At 42.7% G+C, this 23,809-nt stretch overlaps 1 long non-coding RNA gene across 8 annotated transcripts in view; it reads left to right on the top strand.

The window, feature by feature from the left end:
* LOC148135062 (uncharacterized) overlaps window positions 1-23,809 on the top strand; it is a 71,133-nt gene that overhangs the window by 42,032 nt on the left and 5,292 nt on the right. For 5 of the 8 annotated variants that reach the window (XR_015755416.1, XR_015755410.1, XR_015755411.1 and 2 more), the window contains one exon: window positions 5,956-6,714. The exons of 1 other annotated variant lie outside the window; for it this stretch is intronic. This is a non-coding gene — a long non-coding RNA (uncharacterized LOC148135062). Of the gene's footprint in view, window positions 1-2,081; window positions 2,102-5,955; window positions 6,715-11,181; window positions 12,526-23,809 lie in introns of those variants that run through there. 2 more of the 8 variants (XR_015755414.1, XR_015755415.1) reach the window with 2 other exon arrangements.

Consider the following 23,809-nt stretch of genomic DNA (forward strand, 5'->3'; position numbering starts at 1 on the left):
TTTAAATTTTCTTAATGGGAGTAACGAGATAAATGTAGAGAGATGTTGTGATATGGCACCTCAGACCCGTGGTGTGGTCCTCTTGTACAGTGTGGGAAATAAGGGACGCTTCCAGTGTGCCTGACGGCTATGTGTGCTGCAAGTGTGTTCATCTGCAGTTACTGGGAAACTGCTTTTCAGACCTGGAGCTGTGAGTGGACTCACTGTGGAGAATCTGAGAATGTTATGGACAGCATGTTTAGTGAGTTAGTCACACTGCAGGTGAGGGCTACACAGGCAGAAAGGGAATGGGTGACCATCAGATCAAGGAAAAGGCTCAGGAATGGGGTGCAGGAGTCCCCAGTGGTCATCCCCTTCTCATACAGATACTGTATCCCGCTTGGGATTCTGTAAGGGTGGGAATGGGTGGGGTGGCTTCTCGGGAAATCAGCACCAGTCAGGGTCATGCCACCACAGAGAGCTCCGCTGCAAAGAGCGGGAGGAAAGAGAGGAAACACGGCTATAGTGACAGGGGATTCAATGCTCAGGGTTAGGGCGGGCACTGCTGTGACCATAGACATGAATCCAGGATGGTATGTTACCTCCATAAAGCTAGGATCCGCAATATCATGGAGCGGCTGCAGGACTTTCTGGAGCTGGAAGTTAAACAGCCCATGGTGGTGGAACACACAGATACCAACAACATCGCTAAACAGAGGGATGAGGGCCTGAAAGCTAGATATAGGGAGAGCAGAGATGCATTAAAATGTAGATCCTGAAATGTAATAAGGTCAGACTTACTCCCAGTGCCATGTGCTAGTGAGAGCAGGAATAAGAGGGTAGATCAGCTGGATGTGTGGCTGGGGAAATGGTGTACCAGAGAAAGGTTCAGATTCTTCAGGCACTGGGACTGTTTCTGGGTGGGTCCTATACCAGCCTGACCGGTTACCCCTGGGCAGAGCTGAGACAAATCTGATGGGGGCTTTTGCAGTTCCTTTGGTGAGGTTTTAACTCGTCTGGCAGGGGGTTGGGAACTAAAGTGTCGGCTTAGATGGGTCAGATTCAGGTCAGGGAATGGGAGGTAGAATATTAGTGATGTAGTCAGCAGCTCAGAAAGCCAAAGAAAAGGAGGATTAAACAAGGATTGAGTCCCTCTTCAGCCATCAGTCCTGCCATCTCAGAAATGTGAGTCAACAAAATATGGAGCTGTATACATGTCTATGTGCTTCAGCAAAATGGTGGAAATCTGCAATAAGAACATAAATTGCTGGACATCCTCAGCAAGTCTGTCAGCATCTGAAATGGTGACAGATGCAGGAAACATTGCAGCCTGGAAGAAGTGTTTAGATGATCACACCAAGATGTTACATGGAGTGCCAGAACGTGGGACTAGAATAAATAGGCGTTTGATGACCAGCATGGATACGATGGGGCAGGAAAATTGATGTTTCGGGTCAGGACTATTCATTCGGACTGACAAACTGTCCTGACCCAAAACATCAACTTTCCTGCCCCTCTGATGCTGCCTGACCTGCTGCACTTCCCCAGATCAACATTGTATAAACTCTGACTTCCAGCATCTGCAGCCCTTAATTATCTACACATCCCAGGACCCAGGCTGGTGCCCCTCCTTTACTCTCTCTCAGTAACCAGGAGAGTCTTCCTTGGGAAAGGGGAACAAAGGTACACGCAGTACTCCAGGTGTGGTCTCGCCAAGGCCCTTCCAGAAAGGGATCCCTGCTCCGGTACTCGAATCCTCTCACTAGGAAGGTCACACATCATTTACATTCTCCACTGCTTCCCACTCCTGCCTGCTTCTGAAAAGAGGGAATCTCAGAGAAACACGGAATAAAATGGAGTCAGAGTCTCTGGTATAAAACTGTTGAACACAATGCCCCCATCTTCTCCATATTGGTCATCAAGCGCACGTTCCTGGTGTAATCATCTGAACACTTCTTCCAGGCTGCAATGTTTCCTGCATCTGTCACCATTTCAGATGCTGCCAGACCTGCTGAGTAGCTCCAGCACTTTGTTTTCTCTGTTGTAGAGTACTGAAAGGGGGAATTTGTAGTTGAGAAATTCACATTGAATTTCATGTTCAGTTTTGATAGTTACTTGATCCGTGCCGATCTGGATATCATTGGCCTTTTCATCTGGAACGAAAGATGTGCATTCTGCCTGTGGACGAATATCTCAAATGTCAGCGTGACTGGAAAAAGTACTGAGACAGCGAAGTCCATGTTAGCGTGGGGACTGTGGAGAGAGATTTCATTTGGTTTTTGAAAGTCTAAAATATCATGGCACATTTCCCAGGAACAGTTAAGCCCCAGATTGGTTTTGTATGAGGACAATTAACCATGAAACCAGAAAGACAAAAGGATTCTTGCATCATGGAAAAAGCTGTGAAAATGGAATTGTTGTAACGGAGTGAATTATCGATCATGGATTGTAATCCATTGGTGTTGTCACGTCGGTTCCAGCGCCGTGGGGAAACACTGGAAATGTGATGAGTGCAGTGTAGGTTTCAGTTATGAAACTGGAAAGGTGCAGAAGAAATTTACAAGGATGATGCCAGATCTCAGGGGTCTGAGTTACAGGGAGAGGTTAGACAAGCGAGGACTTTTTTGTTTATAGCAGAGGAAACCGAGGGGGAATATATTAAAGAAGTGTATAAGATCATGAGAGGCATGGGTAAGGTGAATGCACTCAGCCTTTTTCCCAGGGAATAAGGACTGGAGGGTATCAGTTTAAGGTTAGAGGAGAAAGACTAAAAGGGAACCCTGAGAGGCAACTGTTCTACACAGAGGGTGGTATGTATATGGAATGAACTGCCAGTGGAAGTGGTTGAGGCGGGTCTGTTAACAACATCTAAAGGGCATTTGGACAAATACATGGATAGGAACGTTTCAGAAGCAGATGAGCCAAGTGCATGGAAATAGGGTTAGCGTGGATGGACATTCTGATTGGCATGGGCCAGTTTGGGCCAAAGTGCCTGTCTCTGCTGTAGGATTCTATGACTTAAGTGCATTTGCTATTTCTCCCCCTAACTCTGTTGGTATCTTGGGATGTATTCCATCAGAGCAAAGAGACTTGTCTACCTTTAGCTCCATTAGGTTGCCCAGCTCTAACTCTTTCATGATAACGGTTATTTATAGGTCCTCACCTTCCTCAGTCTCCTTATCAATTCCTGGCATGTTCTTCATATCCTCCACTGTGAATTCTGACTGCTGTGTCCTCATATTCCTGAACCCTGCTGAGTAGGAATAAATAGGTACAGAACTCTGAGAGGTCTTCTTTGAGTCTTTATTGATGAGACATGGTAGTTACCTGGATATTTTACGTGCAAAATGCCTCCAGGCAGCATCAGGTAACTCCCCGCCTGTCCGGTGTACGGCTCCCATTCTTCTACCTTTGTGGTTTGTGACTTTGAATAGAGACTATCTCTCAGGATTATCTCAATGGCAACAGCAGTTAAAAAGTCTAGTTCTGTTCAGCACTTTGTGGTTAAACCACGCACCCCTTCCCCCACGCCCCTTTGGCTCCCTCAAGTGCCTGACAGGCGCTTCAGTTTCAGTGGGGCTGTCTATCAGGATTCTGATGTGGAGGAGCCGGGGTTGAGGTGGGATCAACAAAGTTAAAAACCACACATCACCAGGTTATAGTCCAACAGGTTTATTTGGACATACAAGTTTTTGGGGTGTGCTGTGAGTTTTAACGTGATCAGGATTATCTCTATGGTAACAGTTAAGTGCTTCAACAATTACAGAGGCCATATGTTCTCCAAACAATAGGTTCCCCTCCAATAGTGTAAACTGCTATTCTGTCCCTGCAGATAGCTACTCATTACATTTTATCCCGAATCCCATCAAGCTTTCTGTTGATCTTTGAAGTTTTTCTAATCTCCTGGTTTCTCCTTGGTTTTTACCAATTTGTATGCTTTCTATTTCAATTTGACAGACTCCATTATTTCCTTACCCACCCATGGCAGATTACTCCTTTTCCTACAGTCCTTCCTTTTCACTGATATATGTTTTTGCTGAGCAGTTTGAAAAATTCTTTGATATTCCTCCACTGTCTGTCAACTGTCCCACCCTAAAGTCTTTGCTTCCAGTCTATATTAGCCAACTCCTGCCTCATCCTATTGTCGTCTCCTTTGTTTAAGCACAGGATCTTGGGATTGGATTTAATCTTCCCGTTTTCCATCTGTGTTCTAAATTCAACCAGACTTCTCAAGTCTTTTATCAGATTACGTGGGGAGGCGGTGTTTTGGGTTTCATTGTCAGAGACCTTGGCTTTGTAGTAAAGTACAGGATAGATATTCCCAACAGAGTATTCTGGACGGTGTGAATGTCCTACACAGTCGAAAACCATAAATCACTGTGTCCCCTCAGTGTAAAATTGCAAAATCATTATCTCCTACTCGCTTCCTCACTATCTAAGTTTGGAATGCTAATCCATCTGAGTATCCTGCATTTTCTGAAGGTGGTGATTTTTGGATTCAGCTTTCCAATTATTACCGTAAGAAGATAAGCACTGAGCACAGGAGAGTCAATGCAGCCCTTCGAACCATCTCCACCATTTAATGCGCTGATGATTGAGCTCACCTTGCTCTCAGCTGGATTTTCCCGCCTGCTCTCTCTCACCCTTCAACTCATTGCAAATTAAACATCTGTATCTTTTCATTAAGGTTGCTCATTGCCCTGGCATCCACTGCATTTTGAATAGGGAATTCCACAAATTCAGAACACATTGAGATAGGTACATTCTTCCTCATGAGAATAGAATAGAGTCCCTATAGTGCAGAAACAGGGTATTCATCGATCGAGTCCACGCCAACCCTATGGTGAGCATCCCATTCGGACCCATCCATTCCCTGTAACCCTGCATTTCCTGTTGTTAATTGTCTAACTGGCACATCGTGGACCCTGTAGGCAATTTAGCATGGCCAATCCATCAAACTTGTGCATCTTTGGACTGTGGAAAGAAACCGGAACACCCAGCGGGAACCCACGCAGACATAGGGAGAATGTGTAAACTCCACACAGTCGCCTCAGGCTGGAATCAAACCCGGGTCTCTGACGCTGTGAGGCAGCAGTGCTAGCCACTGAGCCACCTCTCTTAAAATTTGCTGCCACTTATTAACCTCCCCACCCCACAATTGGCTGAATGTATATTCCTTACATCAGAAATCGAGTTTTCTAAGCGGATGTCTCAGTAAAACGCAGTGACAACCCACATGTCCTGTGTGTCTGAATGGGGATCGGATACACAACACCCTCCACCCCACACTTTTCATTCACTTTCCAGAAACAGGTCTCCAGAGGCTTCATGGGGACTATAACTCCCACAATCCCTGAGGCAGGGATCACATGTGTGCAGGGAAACCTGGTACTGTACATGTACAGAATGTGAATGGGTTTTGGAGCATGTGTTTTGGGTAACCAGCAGAAAGCATTCACACTGTGATTGGGTGGAGAAGGGGCACATCTGCTTATAGTATTGATCAGTTGGGGGGGGGGGGGGGGGTCAAAGTGCCATCACACTCACGTGGAACCAAGTTCCATTCCCAACTTGTTGTAATGCTGGGAATCGACCTCTGAGAAACAAAGAAGGATCTGACCCATTCTCCCAGCCTGAAGGTTCCTCTTCTGTCCAGGATCTGCCATCTCCCTGTCTGTTTCCTTTTGTTTCATTCTGCTGTTACATTACTGACTTGCAGCAACTGAAGGGAAAGGAAGTGAACCCAGAAAGGGTGCAGAGTCTAACCAGGGACGGAAAGTGGTAGCATGGATCTGTTTATCAGTTACTCCATGAGAATGGGGAGGGTGTACATTAGGGGACAGCAGAGTCAGAATGGTGGGAGAGAGTAAGTGGGCTGGACGGTTGCAGCTTTGGGGAAACAAAGGGGAAAAATATTCCAGAGAAATTAGAATTATCTGTTCTGAATTTCTAATCTGGACATATTCCTTTATACAGGGTGTGAGATGGTGAAGATTTGCAGACTGGTGATTAAGTTTAACAATATTTGAAGAGCCAAAGATAGAGAATCACTGGGCCAAAATCCTGCAACACTCTCCCTCCCAGCATTGTCGGTCTATCTGCACCAAATGGACTGCGAGTGGTTCAAGACAGCAGCTCACTACCGTGTTCTCAAGGGTAACTAGAGATGATGAATAAATGCTGGCTGAGTCAGTGATGCCCATATCCTGGAAATGGTATCTATCTCTAGTTGCTGAACCCCGGTTGATGTTACTGCAGGATGATGAGGGATGCTGAGTACATCCTCCAGTAGGCAGCACCATCACATTACCCCTGCCTACACCTACATAGTAACACCGCAACGCCACTGGAACAAAAGGCAGTGAAGCCAAAGGAGGACTTCGATATAGTTCTTCGAGGTAAAGTCATGAAAGGGGATTGGAACACAGCAGGGACAGGAGACTGAGCTGGATGGTCAGCTGTTTCCCATTGAATGGTGGAGCAGGATTGAAAGGCTGAATGGCCTCCTCCTGCTGCTATCTCCCAGGTATGTATATAGTCATGGAGCCCGGGTCGGAAGGAGTAGGCAGGGCAGGGATTCTCCAGGAGATTGCACTTGCACAACAGTTTTCAGTGAGGGATGGTTTGATGGATTTTATGTAACATTTATCTTTAACACAAGGTTTGTACATTTTGGCTTTAAAATGTTGTAAAAGTTTTTTGCACAGCAAATAAAATTAAAGAAAATTAATTGAACTGTCTGAATATAACAGTTTTAAAGCTTTCAACCTCCTGTAAAACAAAATCCTGTCTATTCCCGGACACCATCACTTTCCAGTTACTCAAACCTCAGGGAAATATTGCCTCCCTGTCTGAGGTTTGATTTAACAGCTTTTCAGTTCTCGTTCAATGAGCTGTGAAGCGTTCTTTTTCCCCATTTCTCCGACCCAGAAATGTTATCACAGCAACCTTTCCACCATCAAAATCATCATTACGCCATTTTGCTTTTGGCTAACATATAATCACCAGCAGTGCAAAAGTGAGGACTGCAGATGCTGGAAACCAGAGCCTAGATCAGAGTGGTGCTGGAAAAGGGCTTTTGCCAAGACATTGATTTTCTGGCTCCTCGGATCATGCCTGACCTGCTTTGGTTTTCCAGCACCACTCTAATCTAGACATATAATCACCAGCAGTAAACCATTTGTGTTACCAATTGAATATTTATAAACAAAGCCCATTACTGGCCAAGCAAACCATTACAAGTGACAGAATGAGAAGGGACAAAATCGAGGTAGAGTTGTGGGGAGGGGGGCAATGGTGGAGATAAAGCACTGTATCCCCTGAGATGCCCAACTCTATCTGAAGGCATCGAGAGCACTGATGCATACCACATGTTCCTTCTCCAAGGACACCCTGCTGTGTAGCCTTTATCCTCAATCATAGAATAGAATCACGACAGTGTGGAAGGAGAGCATTGGCCCATCAAACCCCACCGACCAACTGAAGAACATCACGCCGAGAGCACTCTTACTGTAACACTGCATTTCCCATGGCTGATCTACCTAGTCTGCACAATCCTGGATCCTGTGGTCAATTTAGGACTGATCCACCTGACCTGCACATCTTTGGACTGCGGGAGGAAACCAGAGCAGCTGGAGGGGACCCACACTATCATGGGGAGAATGTGGGAACTCCACACAGGCTGTTGGCCAAGGCTGGACTCCAAGGCTGTGAAGCAGCCGTGCTGCAATCACAATTTAAATCAAAACAGATGATCCCTGCTCCTTGTCACATTGCTGTTTGTGGACACTTACTGCCCAGAGAGGCATCCTGAGGTTCAGAAAGTGGCAATGTAAGTTCAGTCAACTCCAGCTCAGTTAATGTGGTTAACAACAACAACATCAATACTCCAACAGTGTCATCATGTACAAGGTCCACTCCTGACTCTGATGGATAGTAACATCAGAATGAGAATCCTGCAGTCCACACGGTGTAGGTGTATGACCACTTCCCTGTGAGCACTCACTGGTCTCTCAATCATGTTGAAGATGCAGCAAATCCCTTGTCACACAGAGGGGTGAACAGCTCCTACCCAGAGTAAACCCGCTGGAGTCTCTGGGGCAGGAATAATCACTGAATCCCTTCTCTCACACTAAGCATCTGAACGGTCTCTCCTCAGTGTGGGCTCCTTGGAGTCTCAGCAGGAGCGATGAATCACTGAATCCCTTCTCCCACACTGAGCATCTGAATGAGCTCTCCCGCGGTTTGGGCTCACTGGGTTCTCAGTGGGGCAGGATGAATTACTGAATCCCCTCTCACACACTGACCATCTGAATGGCCTCTCCCCGTGTGGGCTCACTGGAGACTCCGCAGGTGCTGCATTTGAGTGAATCTCCCCCCACACAGGGAACAAGTGAATGACATTTCCCCAGAGTGAGCTCACTGGTGTTTAAGCAGGTCAGAGGACTGAGTGAATGCTTTCCCACACACTGAGCAGGTGAATGGCCTCTCTCCAGTGGGAATGCACTAATGTCTCCGCTGGTGAGAGATTTGAATGAATCCTTTCTCACACATGGAGCAGGTGAAGGGTCGAAATCCACTGTGCCATCTCTGGTGCCTCAGCAGATTGTAAGATGGAGTAAATCCCTTCCCATACGTGGGGCAGGTGAACGGCCTCTCCGCAGTGTGACTTTGTCGGTGTGTGTCCCACTGGGAGGGGTAAGTGAATTCCTAATTCTGATTGAGTACATCCTCCTATTTTGTCAGTTGTTATTGACAATCTCATTCCCCCGCACCAGAACCTGTTCCAGTGTGACAGAAACAGCAGAATGGACAGCAGCAGCTGGTCACTGGACACGAACAGTTCACTCTCCACCGATGCTGCCAGAACTACTGAATTTTTCCAGCAATTTCTGATTTTGTTTCTGATGTCCCAGCATTTGCAGATGTTTAGTTTTACAATACTCATCTTGTGTGTTGCAGAGGAGTTTATTGATGAAATTAGAGGGTTTTGAAAGTTGTACGTTAGGTCACACATCAGCTATGATCATCATTAATGGCAGAGTAGGGTTGAGGGGCTGATGGCCTCCTCCTGTTCCAATGCAAGTTATCCATCGGCAGCTTGTGGTAACATTTCCCCTCACTGTTCACTTCACCTCCATGTCGAACACACTGTTACTGACTGAACAAACCTCCTGTGTTTGAACTCAACCTGCCCATGTTCAGTTGCTCCCTGCCTTGCCACCCGGGTTTAACTCATCATGGAATGCTGTCTTGTATTACTGCAGGAATTCCCACAAGGACTAATCCTGGAGTCTGTATCTCCTGGGATCCACAATCACCGTTTATTTTCTTCTTTCTATTTCATTCTGGCTATTGAACTCTCGGTTTCAATCCATTCTCCTGTCATGCTCTTCAACATGTCCATGTGGGAGGGCTAGAGGCAGCTGGGATTTAATGAAGGGAAGTCGGGGTTAGGCGGAAGCACGAGGAGTGGTGACAGCAAAAACAGTTCTCATTGTAACGGCAGAGTTTCCACATGACCCAGTGAGTGGTGAGGCACCTGAGTTTGGAGGGGGAGACATTCAATCAGGGATTTAGTAAGACACTCAGACATTGACCTGTCCATCTGATTGTTAACTCAGACAGATAGAAAGAAAGATGCACATTTAGATAGCACCTTTGATGATCTGGGGCAATGAAACATGCTTCCAACCCAATGATTTCAACCACAAATCTCTGAAAACACAGACACAAAGCTTTCTACTTGTACCAGGCTGTCTCTGAGCCTCCTCTTGAGAAAAGCGTTTTCAGCTGTTCAGCCTTTCCTGGTAATTATAACCGCTATGTTCCTGTAAGATTTGTGACTGAACCTTTATTTTCCTGTTCCTTGTGAGTGATGAAAGTAGCAGAAACATGTCCTGACCTGTGAGGGGTTTCGGTTGGAGTATTTATATTTACACACCCATTCCCACCTTCACATACAGTGTGAAACTGATGTAAAACTGAAGGGGAGGAGTGAGTGAGCACCCACAGAATCATATGTATCTGAGTTAAATGAACCTGGCATGAGGGAAATGTGACAACAATCACAACTAGTTAGAATCACAGAATCCAGTGGGTGCAGAAAGAGTCTATTTGGCTCATCGAGTCCACAATGAGCTGCTCACCCACCATATCCCCATAAACCCACATTACCCATGGCTAGCCCAACCCACCTGTATTGCACACTGCGGCCATGTTAGCATAGCCAATCCAGTAACGTTACACATCTGTGAGAGGGTCACAAATTACATCCAAATGCTGGGAATTGTGGATGAAGGCTCACAAAAACTTGACTCTGACACAAATGCTTTGCTTTTCAAAATAAAGTTTGGGGGAAACTGCAACCGGAAAGATTTCTGATTATCTCAGGAGGAAGAGAATTCAAAACTCGCGCCATTGACCCAGGGGGCGCAGTGATAGTTACAGAGGTCTGGGAACCATCAGAAATGTCACAAGTTGTGAGCAAGGTGGGAGTGAGACAAGGACAAAAAGGCAGTCTGTCACACGGGGGAATGCAGGAGAGATTAAACAGCAGAAATGGTCGTCCCGCAAGGCCAAGGGAATGGAGTGAGGGCTGGGAAAGAAACAAGGAAACAAGGTGTGCAGCTGTCAAAGAAATACATTTATAAAACAGATTATAAAAGCATATTTGGCAGAGTTCACAGTCTGAAATTGTTGCTTTCAATGGTGAGTACAAAAAGCTGTAAAGCCTAGGGAGTTCTATTACAGTCAACACATATGGGATGGGCCAAGTGGCCTCGATCTGTGCTTTAACTTCCTGATAATTTTTTTCTGACATTTGTAGTTCAAGTCTGATGACGCTAATAACTTTTCAAATTGTACTGGAGTTTAATATTCTGGAGAAATGTTAAATAAATCACACTGATCACATTCTGCCAATCTTAGTCCATAACCCTGCATGTCCCAGCATTTCAGTGACATCCATGTCCTGCCGGTGGGACAGGACATACAGGGATGGTGACGGTGGTGTCTAGGACATTGTAAGCTAAAATTCTGAGCGTATGACTGTGTCAGGTTGTTCCTTGACTAGTCTGCATTCCAGCTCACCCAATAAGATGTTGGTAGGATGAGACACTACAGTTGGAGCTCCTCTGCACGCCAGTTCCTTTCCTTTCTGCTTTTTTAAAATTTCTTTCTCTCTCACTCTCCCCTTTGCAGACTCTGACACAAGTGTCTCAACATTGAATCATGACAATTAAAAAAAACCATGTCTCTACAAGAAAACCAATGGAGGAAAATATATTATTCTTGCATCAACTGCATTTTTAAACAAAAACAATCCTTTTCAATAAACACTGTCTCATTTTTTCCCTCAATTCTATCAAGTGAGCTATTATATTTTGTCCCTCAGTTTACGGATCTTAATAAATATCCAATCAATTTCAGAGCAACAGGCTGACAAATTATTGAACCAATGTATCTGTTTAGGATTTAGCATTAGTTATTAAGTCATTACCATTACAATAATTTGCATAATAATTGGTCTGGGTAACAAGTATACTGAGATTCACAATTTAATTTATTGACTGTTTGAAAAATGGTGCAATATATCTTTTTTTCCAGAATTCTAACAGTAATTATTAAGGCATTTGCATGATAATAATTATTATATGCTTTAGTTTAGTCTTGCTAACACAGCAGTGAAGTTTATATCTGAATTTAATCCAATATTCCCTAGTACCTATACAGTAATATAAAAATCAATTTTATTTCCAATCAATGCACCTACAAAAGAATCCATTATTTCTGCTGCAACTCGCACTGTTATAAATATGACTTTTGCTCATTTGAATGATCTGTGTAATCCCAGCCTTATAAATTTAGAAAAGCCTAATTACTTTTCCCTACAATAATTTCTGGTCATTTTTGCAGATAGCACAGTCAAATAGCAAGATGAAATTTATCATTATTCTTAAGTATGCTAATAGAGTTTTGAAAATCTATATGTTGCTAATATGTAATAATTGTTCATTTCAGTCCATAGAATATAGAACAGTACAGCACAGTACAGGCCCTTTGGCCACGATGTTGTTCCGATCCTTTATCCTACTCTAAGATCAAACGAACCAACATGCCCTTCAGTTACTATCATCCATGTGCCTATCCAAGAGTCGCTTAGATGTCCCTGATGGATCTGAATCTACTACCACCACTGGCAGTGCATTCCACGCACCCACCACTATCTATAAAGAAACTATCTCTGACATCTCCACACAACTTTCCCAATTCACCTTAAAATTATGCCACTTTGTGGGGAAAAGTCTTTCATCATCCACTCTATCTATGCCTCTCATCATCTTACACAAAGCTATCAAGTAAGCTCTCACCCTCTTTCACTGCAATGAGCAAAGCCCCAGCTCCCTCAATATTTCTTCAGAAGACATGCCTTCCAGTCCAGGCAACATCTTGATAAATCTCATCTGCACCTTCTCTAAGGCTTCCGCATCCTATATATAATGAGGTGATCAGAACCGAACACAATATTCTAAGTGTAGTCTCACCACTGATCCATAGAGCTGCAGCATAAACATGTGGCTCTTAGACTCAATATCCCTGCTAATGAAAGCCAACACACCATACACTGTCTTAATAACCCTATCACCTCGGATGTCAGCTATGAGGGATATATGGACGTGCACCCCACAATCCCTCTTTTCCACCACATTGTCAAGAATCTTGCATTTAATCTGAAAATATGCACTCAAATTTGAAATTCCAAAATGAATAACTTCACATTTTCCCAGGTAGAATTCCATCTGCCACTTCTCAGCCCAGCTCTGCATTATGTCAATGTCCTCTAGCAGCCTACAAAGGCTCTCCACACTATCCACAACTCCACCAACTCTCGTGTCATTGGAAACTTCCTAACCCACCCTTCCACTTCCTCATCCAAGTCATTTATAAAAGATCACAAAGAGCAGAGGCCCCAGAACTAATCCCTTCAGAACACCATTGGTCACCGTGCTCCAAGCTGAAAACTATCCATTTAATCTCACCCTGTCTTCTATGGGCCAGCCAATTTATTATTTAACCAGGCAGGTTTCCCTGTATCCCAGACCTCATTACTTTCTAAATGAGTCTACCATGTGGAACCTAATCAAACACCTTGCTAAAGTCCAGACATACCACATCCACTACTCTGTCCTCACCAATGTGTTTGTCACATCCTCAAATAATTCAATAAGGTTTGTGAGACATAACCTGCCACTCACAAAGCCATGCTGACCATCTCTAATCAATCTATCCTTTTCCAAATAATCATAAATCCTGTCTCTCAGAATCCTCTCCAATAATTTGCCCACAACTGATGTAAGACTGACTCATCGATGATTCCCAGGAATATTTCAGTTGCCTTTCTTGAATAAGGGAATGACGTTTGCCACCCTCCAACCATCTGGTATGACTCCAGTGGACAGTGAGGATGCAAAGATCATCGCCAAAACACAGTAATCCCTTGACTCCCTTCCCATAACAACCTAAGTTATATCCTTTCTGGCCCAGGGGACTTATCTATCCCCATGATTTTTCAATATTCTCAGCACATTCTCCATCTTAATATCGACCTGTTCGACCATATCAGCCTGTTTCACATTGTTCTCACAAAGAACAAGGTCCCACTCACTCGTGAATACTTAAGCAAAGTACTCATTCAGGACCTCCCCTACCCCCTCTGACTCCTGGCACAAGTTTGCTTCACTCTAAGGGGTATAAATATGAATTAAAGATATTGCAGTGTACAATCACTCGATTACTTTGAATATTGAACTGTATTTTAACTGAGAAAACACAGTTAAATTGATTTGATTATATTTCACTTCATGCTCACATTTATTGTATTTCGAACCACAATAAGTTTCCTTTTTACGTATATAAAACTTACTTAAAATTAATCGCATGTTTATGTAAAGAAAATCGAATTACCATCTGCTTGTTCCTTCCTTTTTCAATGCCTGTTCAGTTTGAATTTGTGAAAGTTGTACGTTGTTGAAAGGAAGGTAAATTGTCTTCAGCTGAATATTCACATTGAGTGACTGATGCATATTAGAAATCAAAGTACAATGATCACACAGTTTTGTCAATTTGTCTTTCAAAGAATTGTCATGAGATTCCTGTTTATTTAAGTTTACCATTCCTTTATTCCATTGTTATTGTAAAATATTGTTTAATTTCCAGTCCATTACACACAGAAACTACCTGTTTAATTCCCATTCAAATTACTGCAATAAACAGCTGATGAGTTTTGATTTGAGTTACCACATTAAACATAATATTGCAGTCCTGCCGTCCTGAGTGGGAACATTATGAAAGGAGCTTGTGGAGCTGTGGCAGGGTCTCTATTACTAGACCCGAGTGAAGGTTTCAAATCACAACTTCAACAGAAATATATCAAGAGCTGCTCTGAATGGTGATTAGAGAGTACACAAGCACAGATTGAATTGCTTTTCAATCCAACATTAGATCTGCTTTTATCTATTATAAGAATAATCACAAAATGTGATACTTATTTGAGTCAGGTTACCAAGAAATATGTGTACACGTATCCCCTACTTTTGGAAAGTTTGCTTTAGCCACTTTGCTTTTACAAAAGACTTACATCTGTCCCTGCTTTCTCTAACTGGAAGAAATCTGAAGAGGATTTTCACTTTTACGAAAAAAAAAGGAAAAAGATTCAAGCTTCTTCGATTTACGCCTTTTCAGCTTATGTAAGGTTTCATAATAACGCTGTACTTTCAGATAGTGGGGATACCTGTATCTAATTCTATTGCTTATAAGTTCCTGGAGAATATTTGAAAATGTTGCAGAATTAAAGATTACGATGAGATTGATCCTTTATTTTGTTGCAAAGGGGCAAGTTCAAACAATTGATACACATTAAACATTATTCTGTCGTGCTATAAATTGGAAATAAAGTTGATATCTTCTTCAGGAAACTAACAAATGCTCCCACCTATTACTTGTCAGTCAGCTGGTTACCTACTATGTAACTAAATGTTGTGATTCATCTAAATATTCCTCTGTCCTTTGATCAAAGTGAATATGTAATTGTTGTTCAGTTTATGAATTGTCAGAAGCTTGTTTTTATTTTTCCATTCACCTGTTCATTTTGACCGTAAGATTGAAATGCTTTGTTAATTTAAAAATAAGGTTTGCACATCTCTCACATATCTCACTTCTTGTATTATGATTCAAGAATGTTTTCTGGTGGGATTCTAGTAAATACCAAACATTTGTTGGCTTCAAATAAGGTCTTTAACCCCCAGTTATCAATCTGTTGTTAATGTTTCAGCTTTTACATTGACATTGATTAGGTACTCATTCAGAGAGATCAACTGACAATTATAAACTACTTGCAGGATTATTGAATTGAGAAAACGATACAGACGTGGAAACATTTTTTTTAGAAGGAATTGCTTTTTCATTCATATGTGTAGGCTGTTCAAGAATTCTATATCGCCTTCCATTGGTTTTCTTGCCCAGAATGTAGATTTATAATTCATGTGAATTTTATTGTGTTCTGTATTTTGAAATTTGTATCAGATTTAAGAAGAAAAAGAGGAGCAATTAACATGAAAACTTCAGTGAATAGAAAGCGCAGTAAAGTAAATTGACAGAGGTAAATTTTAGTATTGTCTCTGAATGTTCAGTCAAATATTTCTAATAGCAAGAGCATTGTGCCTGTAAAGCACAGCAGGTCAGATAGCATTCAAGAGAAGCAGAATCAACGTTTTGGGCATAAGCCCTTCAGGAATCTTTTCGATACACCGGGTTTGGAGTAGTGAATCCTATATAAGATATGTATTTGCTAAACTCTGTGTGCCTTATTCCAGGCACCACGCTTGCAAGCGTCTAATAAACAAACTGATTGCTTCAGATCTTGTCTTGGGCTGAAATTATTGAAGTAAGTGAGCATTGTTTCTCACAGTCTGTAATTTAAATTTACTGTGCTTTCTATTCTCTCAACTTCTCATATTAATTGCTCCTCGTTTTCTTCTTAACTTTGAGACAAATCTCAAAATTCCGGGCACAATTAAAGCGATATCAATTATAAATTAGTATCTGGACAAGAGAACCAATGAACAGCTACATAGACCTCTTGAACATGGGGGCTGGGCATTGAGAACAGAGGATCAGTGGTTAACACTCCTGTCTTACAGTGTTATGCACTTGGGGTTGATTCCATCCTCGGCCATATGTTTGTGTGGAGTTTGCATGTTCTGGTTTTCTCCTACAATCCAAAGATATGCAGGTTAGGTACATTGGCCATGCTAAGCTGTACGTTCTGTTCAGGGATGTGTAGGTTATGTGCATTAGTCAGGGGTAAATGTCCAGTAATCTGAGAGCAGAATGGTGCCGAGTGGATTATTCTTTGGAACGTCAGTGTAGACTTGTTGGGCCAAATGGCCTGTTTCCACACAGTAGAGATTTCATAAACTTAGAATTGTGTTTCGCTAAACAAAACTGACAATTTTTTTAAATGTTGCCTTTAAAACTTATCTTTAACTGTCAATTGTCAATCTTGTAAAATATCTCAATGTTACTGAAATCAATGTTCAAACAAAACACTGCACATAAAGCCACACAAAGATCTTCATGACCATCTAATTACTGTTCAGTGGAATAATCACAGTAAATATCTTATTGTTCCTGAGATCAATTCCCACTATCACAGTAAGGATCTGGTTATCATTCCCTTCAATAAATGCAATCGTTATCCTCTGGTATTTCAGTTCAGTCGTTATACACCATACTGGTTGGTCAAAGCATGGTTATTCTTTATTATGAAGGGCCAAGGGTTCTAACGGCAAGAGATGTTGTTCGATCTGATTTGTTGTATGTTCTCAAACAAGTTTTCACTATAGATATTTCAAAAAATGTGTTTATTTGGTCTTGTTCAACTGCTGATGCTAACATTTTCATTTCATGTTCATTAAGCATATTTGGAGAAAGTGAGGAAGCTGTGGTGTTGGAAAAGTGCAGGCACATTCAAATTTGTCTGTCACATCTACCATTGTCTGGAGGCACGTTTCATTCTTGTAGGCACATTTTAGCTAATACAAAACAATTATATATTTCCTTCACATAGTTTTCATTCTTGATGAGTAGTGCTGGAAGAGCACAGCAGTTCAGGCAGCATCCAAGTAGCTTCGAAATCGACGTTTCGGGCATTTGCCCGAAACGTCGATTTCGAAGCTACTTGGATGCTGCCTGAAATGCTGTGCTCTTCCAGAACCACTAATCCAGAATCTGGTTTCCAGCATCTGCAGTCATTGTTTTTACATAGTTTTCATTCTTGTTGACTCAGCTCTTGGTTGAAACCATTATACACTGGTGTGAGTGCATAAACCTTGCATAAATAATTATGTTGCAGAAGTGACACTACTTTACCTATATCCCAAAATTTCCCCCTTTTTCTTTAATTACCATTTGTTATCTTCTGCATTTTTCTTTTAAGCATTGTCCCCAAAATTCAGAAGCATCATTCCGGAGATTTCATCCATCTTGGACTCACTCATCCCCTCATTATTTAATCGACAAAGTTCCTCTGCCTGATTCCATTTTAGGGGTATCTGTTTTATTAAGGCTGTCTGAATCAGTCTTTGGGTGAGTCCTCTTATACAGGGCATGATGCAACAGCCAATGGCTACCAATACCCCGGCTACTACTATCAGGGAAGTAAGGATGAAAACCACCACCCCCTTCCATTTTCCAAACCATGATTCACGCCATCCCGTGAGAGATGTGTCTACTCCTGAATTCTCAGCCAGTTCCTCTGCTAAGGTAGTCAATCCCCTTAGCACCCGAGTAATTGAACCATCAGGTGCAGTGTTATTAGGAATAAAGGTGCAACAGCTTCCTCCTAACATCACACATACACACCCTTTTTCTGCTAAAATCATATCGAGGGCCATTCTGTTTTCCCATGCCATACTATTTGTCACATCAAGCTGTTCTGATATTCCTTTAACCACATCTATTGTATAATTTATAAATCGCTGTTGATTATAGAAAATGTAATTTATCTAATCTACATTTTTATTAATTGTTACCCACCAAAAGAGAGCTGACTCATAGGCTGCTGCAATATGATTACGAGCCTTGAACTCATCAGGTACCCTCCTAGGGACTCCTACAGAATCGAGATAAATCCTGTCATCGAAAGAAGTGTCTAACAGTGATCTCTTACTCCTTCCCTTTTTCCCCACTATCTTTTCCTCCTCAAATGCCAGGATAAATGGAATTACCAATTGTACAATTGCACATATCCCTCTCCAATCCGGTGGTAGGGTGGGTCTCAATATTTTGCCTCCACAGTACCACCACAGATCCGCTCGGGGAGCCTTTGGTGCTGAGTAGTTCCCTCCCTTGTCCGTTTTGGTGACATTCTTAATCTCTGTACATACTTTCAGCTCCCCCAAATCTCTAGACCGATTTGTACCTCCTCTACCCACACACGACGTGTGATTTCCAACTGCGGTTGAAAACATAGCGGGGCTTTTGAATCTTTCTTCTCCAAGGGAGCGAAAATAAGAGATAGGGAGGTACAATTCCTATCATTCCATGCAGTTGCATCCTGATACAGGGCTATCATACATTTCATGTCCTTCCTGTCTCACTTCCACTCAAGCAGAAAGGGAACCACCTGGGCCACTGGACTACTGGAGGCACATGCATAGCAATTGCTCTTGTTCAGACTTTTTACACTATACTTTAACCATTCAACCCAGGCATTTGCATCCCCGTATCCAGTTTCTATTTTGATGGTCTGTTTCAAGTCCTTCATCTCTATAATTTTTACTACTTTAGGATCATCGGGAGGGGTGAAAGGTTGTACCTTATTATCCAATAGTTCTGCCCGTTTTCCCTGTCCTACGCTAATTTGAAAACAACAGCCCGAGAAATCCTTCCCGTTTGCTTACATTTCTATCCCAAATGTTTTATCTAATTGTATTTCATAGGTGCCCACACCCTCCCCCCACCTCCCAGAATTGCTTTGAGCCATGTGGTTTTCTTTATCATTAGGTATATTGGGTTAGACTTTTTATCGGGACAATCGCAAACTGGTCGGAAGGAGGGCCCAGTGTACTGTGACGAGACCATTATACCAAGTACCATCCCCAATGGACTTAAGATGTATCTCTGAGCTGCGGTACTGTCTCTGATTATCTACATCCCCACAATTTACTAAGTTACATGCATCAGATCTATTGCTTGCTGATTATCAGACTCAGGGACCGTTAATCACACATATGAAAATTATATTTGACAAAATCCCAATAATAAGAGAGCTAGCATCATAATTCTAAGCATCCCCAACATTCTAAAAATTGTGCTGAAGCACAAAAAACCTTAATACACAATCCTACATAAATAATCCCGCGCTCGTATCGCCACTGTATAATCAGTTACTCTAAGTCTCTTCAGCCTGAGTTTCAGCAGGTCTTGCGTTGTTTAGGCTGTCCAGACTTCTTCCTCAACTGGACATTTTACTAGCCCTTTGATCCGTGTGTAGTGAGTCCAGCCTTTCTCCGCTGTCCTTATTGCCGTTTCGGTCAAAGGATCCTGATATGGCCCTTCCCAGTCCGGCTGCAATTTAGTCTCTGTCCATGATTTTACTAAGCCCCAATCTCCTGGCCGGATGGGATGGGCGGTGAATTCAAGGGGCGGAGTCTGTGCCAATAAACCCTGTTTCCTGAGGAAAGACAAAGCGGCGGACAAGCCCAGTATATACTTCTTTAGAACAAGTCTTCAGTTTCGGGAATTGTCAATTCTCCGTTCTTTCCCAGATAAGGTAATGCAAATATGATTTCATCGGGGTTAGTCCCAAATCTTTCCTTGGGGCTGTTCGTACTTGCAAGAGAGCTATAGGTAAACATTTGTTCCAAGGGAGTCTGGTTTCTATTATCAATTTCGAGAGCTGTCGTTTGAGTGTTTGGTTCATTCTCTCAAGCCTTCCTGATGATGGTGGGTGCCATGGAGCATGGAACTCCCAGAAAATTCCCAAACCTTCCATTACCCCCTGTAACACTTCAGAGGTAAAATGAGTTCCTTGGTCGGAATCTATATGGTTCACGAGCCCATATCAGGGAATTATGTGCTCTAATATTGTTTTAGACATCACACTTGCAGTGGCAGTAGCTAGAGGGTATGCCTCAACCTAACCAGGTAGATGATCTACTATGACCAGCATATATTTTAGTCTTCCTACTCTGGGTAGTTCAGTATAATCTTCTTATACACTCTGAAAGGTCTCAATCCTGGGTCTCTTCCTCCCGGAGTCTGTTTTCTCAGGACTTTCTTATTTACCTTTGTGCATATTATACATCCTTCACATATTTATTTAGCAATTGTATATATTCCTTTACATCCATATTCCCTAAGAACTAAATCACACATTGCTTGTACTCCCCAATGGCTGCCTTGGTGTAGGACGGCCATAATCTCCCGCATCATCATTTTGTTTAACATTTCCCTTCCATCAGGTAACTTCCAATGCCCGTCAGCTGTCTTTGTAGCCCCTAAATCTCTCAATTCTCTTTCTTCTCTTTCAGTAAGTATAGAAGCTTCGAGGGATCAGGGACAGTAGGTATTAGGGAATGAATCAGCACTCCTTGTGGGTCCAGGCCTGCTTCCTTAGCCACTTCATCGGCTAATCTATTCCCCCTAACTTCTGGTCCATTTCCTTTCTGATGACCATTTACATGCACTACCACTATTTCTCAGGGGAGTAATAGGGACTCCAAGACCCATTTAATCAGCTCCTCATGTGCTAATTCCTTCCCCCGGCTATTGATCAGTCCTCTTTCCTGCCAATTCTTTCCAAAAGTGTGCACAATACCAAATGCATATTTGAGTCACTGTATGCTGCTCCCTCTTTATTTTCTAATGCCCTAAGGGCTCTTTCCAATGCATAGAGTTCGCAGGTCTGAGCTGACCACCTATTTGGCAACCTTCCTGTCTCTACCACACTACCTTTCGTCCCGTCTACGACTGCATACTCATTATTTCTTTTCCCTTCAGTCTCCCGGGATGATCCGTCTATAAAATGTCAGGCTCCTGCATAAAGTGGAACATCTCTCAGGTCCATGCGGACCTTAGTTTGTTATTCTATAACGTCAAGGCAGTTGTGTTCTGGATTCTGAGGAGATTCTCCTTCCCTTTCCAAAGAAAGGCAGCTGGATTTAAACAATTGTCCGTGACCAACACTAGATCATCCTTTTGTATTAATATTGCCTCATACTTCAGAATCCACGAGTCTGTCAACCATCGCCCAGCTTTTTGGTTTAGGATCATTCTCACTTGGTGTGGGGTACTTACTATTAGGGCTCCCCCAAATGTAAGCTTTCTGCTTTCCTCCACCAACAATGCAGTGGCAGCCAGGGCCTGCACACACTCAGGCCACCCCCAGGATACTGGATCCAAGAGCTTCGAAAGATATGCTACTGGCTGTTTCATTCCTCCCCACCTCTGGGTTAATACTCCCAAAGCCGCTCCCTTATCAACGGTAGCAAAGAGCTGGAAAGGTTTATCTAGAGAAGGTAAGGCTAACATGGGGGCATGGATCAGATCTGTTTTGAATTACTTAAATTGTTATTTTTCCTCTTCTTCCCAACTCAGACACTTTGGTTCCTCCTCTAATGGTTTGAGATCTAATTTATTCGTCTTTTGAGCATAAGAATCAATCCACAATCTGCAGTATCCAGTTAAACCCAAACAATTAAGATATTTCTGTTTATTCCTGGGCAACGGAATCCCCACTATTCCCTTTAACCGTTCCGGGCTTACCTTTCTCTTTCCCTCACTAACTAAATGTCCCAAGTATTTCACTTCTTGCTCCACATATTGTATTTTGTTTTTAGATACTCGCAGTCCCTGCTGACCAAGAAAATTCAACATTTTTTTTAGTGGCATCTACTACTCTTTCTCTTCTCTTTCCTGTTACTAAGAGGTCGTCTAAATACTGCAACAGGGTAGTTCCTTTGGGGCTGATAAATTTCTCCAATATTTGTTCTGACATCTGTCCAAATAAATTTGGGGATTGCGTAAACCCCTGGGGGAGCGCGGTCCACCGGTATTGCTGTTTCCGTCCTGTCTTGGGATCTTCCCATTCAAAGGTGAACAAATTCCTACTTTCCTCCGCCAAGGGACAAGCCTAAAAGGCATCCTTTAAATCTATCACACTAAATCATTTGTGGTCATGAGGGATCTTACTTTATAACGTAGAGGGATTTGGCACCACTGGGTGCCTGATCTGTACTATTCGATTCAATGTTGTCAAATCCTGCACCAATCGACAAGATTTCCGCACTGGTAGAATTAGGATATTATAAGGAGACATACATGGCTCCAACAGTCCATCTCTAGCCCCTCAATTACTGGCTGCAGTCCTCGTTTACCTTCTATGGAAATGGGATAATGTCGCTCATAAACAACGTCCCCTTTCCATTTTAAAGTTATTTCTAGGGGACGGATCTGTACTTTTCCACAATTCCCTTCTCTAGCCCATATAATAGGGTCTATCTCTCTCTCCACATCTTCTGTCAACATTGTCATTTGTACAACTAATTCTTTTTCCTGAATTCAAATCTCCAGTCCTAAGAGGATAATTAAATCTATCCCTAGTAAGTTACTTCCTATATCAGGGATATACAACAGTTCCCCTGTGACTGTATCCATCGGAACTTCTATCATCATAGGTTCAAATACTGGAACAGTAAATCTTTCCCCTTTTACCCCGAAAACAGTAATTGACCGTGTTGACATTCCTACTTTCTTTGGTTTAAAATTTAGTGATGACCGTGCTACCCCGGTATCTACTAGGAAGACTACCTCTTCCCCACAGGGTCCCACCTTCAAATTTATCCTGGTGGCTCCCCGGGGGCAGGCACCCCTAACACCTCTAATCTTCATCAAAATTCATGAGCGGAATTGCCCTTACTTCCCTTTGTAGATCAGTACACTCCCGCTTAAAATACCTGAGTTTCTGCAATAACAACATTCTGCCTGTGGAGACTTCCATCTCTGTCCCTGTCGCCAGAACCCTCTATCAAATGCTCCCCCTTGTCCTCTCCCTCTCCCTCTTCCTCTCTGTCCTACATGCTGCCACCCACCGCTCCGGTTGCTCATTATTGGTTCCATTCTTTTCTTAACTACTTCATCAATCGTAGCTACCATCATTTTTGCATTCTGGTTTTGTCTCGCAACGTCTCTCTTTGCAAACACTTTCTGTGCCTCTCTTAATAATTCATCTAATGGTTTTTCACTCCTCCCTTCTATCTTCTGTATCTTTCTCTGTATGTCTGGCCATGCCTTTGTCACAAAATATACTTTCAAAAGACCCTGTGCCACTGGGTCCTCAGGGTTCATTCCAGAATATTTCTGCATTGAGTCTCTTAATCAATGCAAGAAAGCTGAGGGTGTCTCATCTTTCTCCTCTTCAACTTCAAAGGCTTTAGTCAAATTCTGCGACTTCGGAACTGCCTCTCTTATTCCTTTTAGAATCAGGTCTTTCAATTCCATCATTTCTTCCCTATGCTCCGGGTTTTGATTTTACCACTGTGTGTCTCTGAGGGGAACCTCCGTCTCTCCCTGTCCAGTATCCCCATTCCCAATGGGAAGTTCCCTGTCCCATATTTTAATGGCTGCTCCTGACATAAGTCCCCTTTCTTCCCCAGTAAATAGTACATTCAAAATAGACATTAACTCAGCCCAAGTATACAGACTGGGCCCCAAGAATTGATCAATTTGATCAGACAGCCCTACCGGACCCTCAACCAGGACCTTCATC

The sequence above is a fragment of the Chiloscyllium plagiosum genome, unplaced genomic scaffold (assembly GCF_037043375.1).
Source record: "Chiloscyllium plagiosum isolate Xiang-an unplaced genomic scaffold, Cpla_swu_hap1 HiC_scaffold_51, whole genome shotgun sequence".
Lineage (NCBI taxonomy): Eukaryota > Metazoa > Chordata > Chondrichthyes > Orectolobiformes > Hemiscylliidae > Chiloscyllium > Chiloscyllium plagiosum.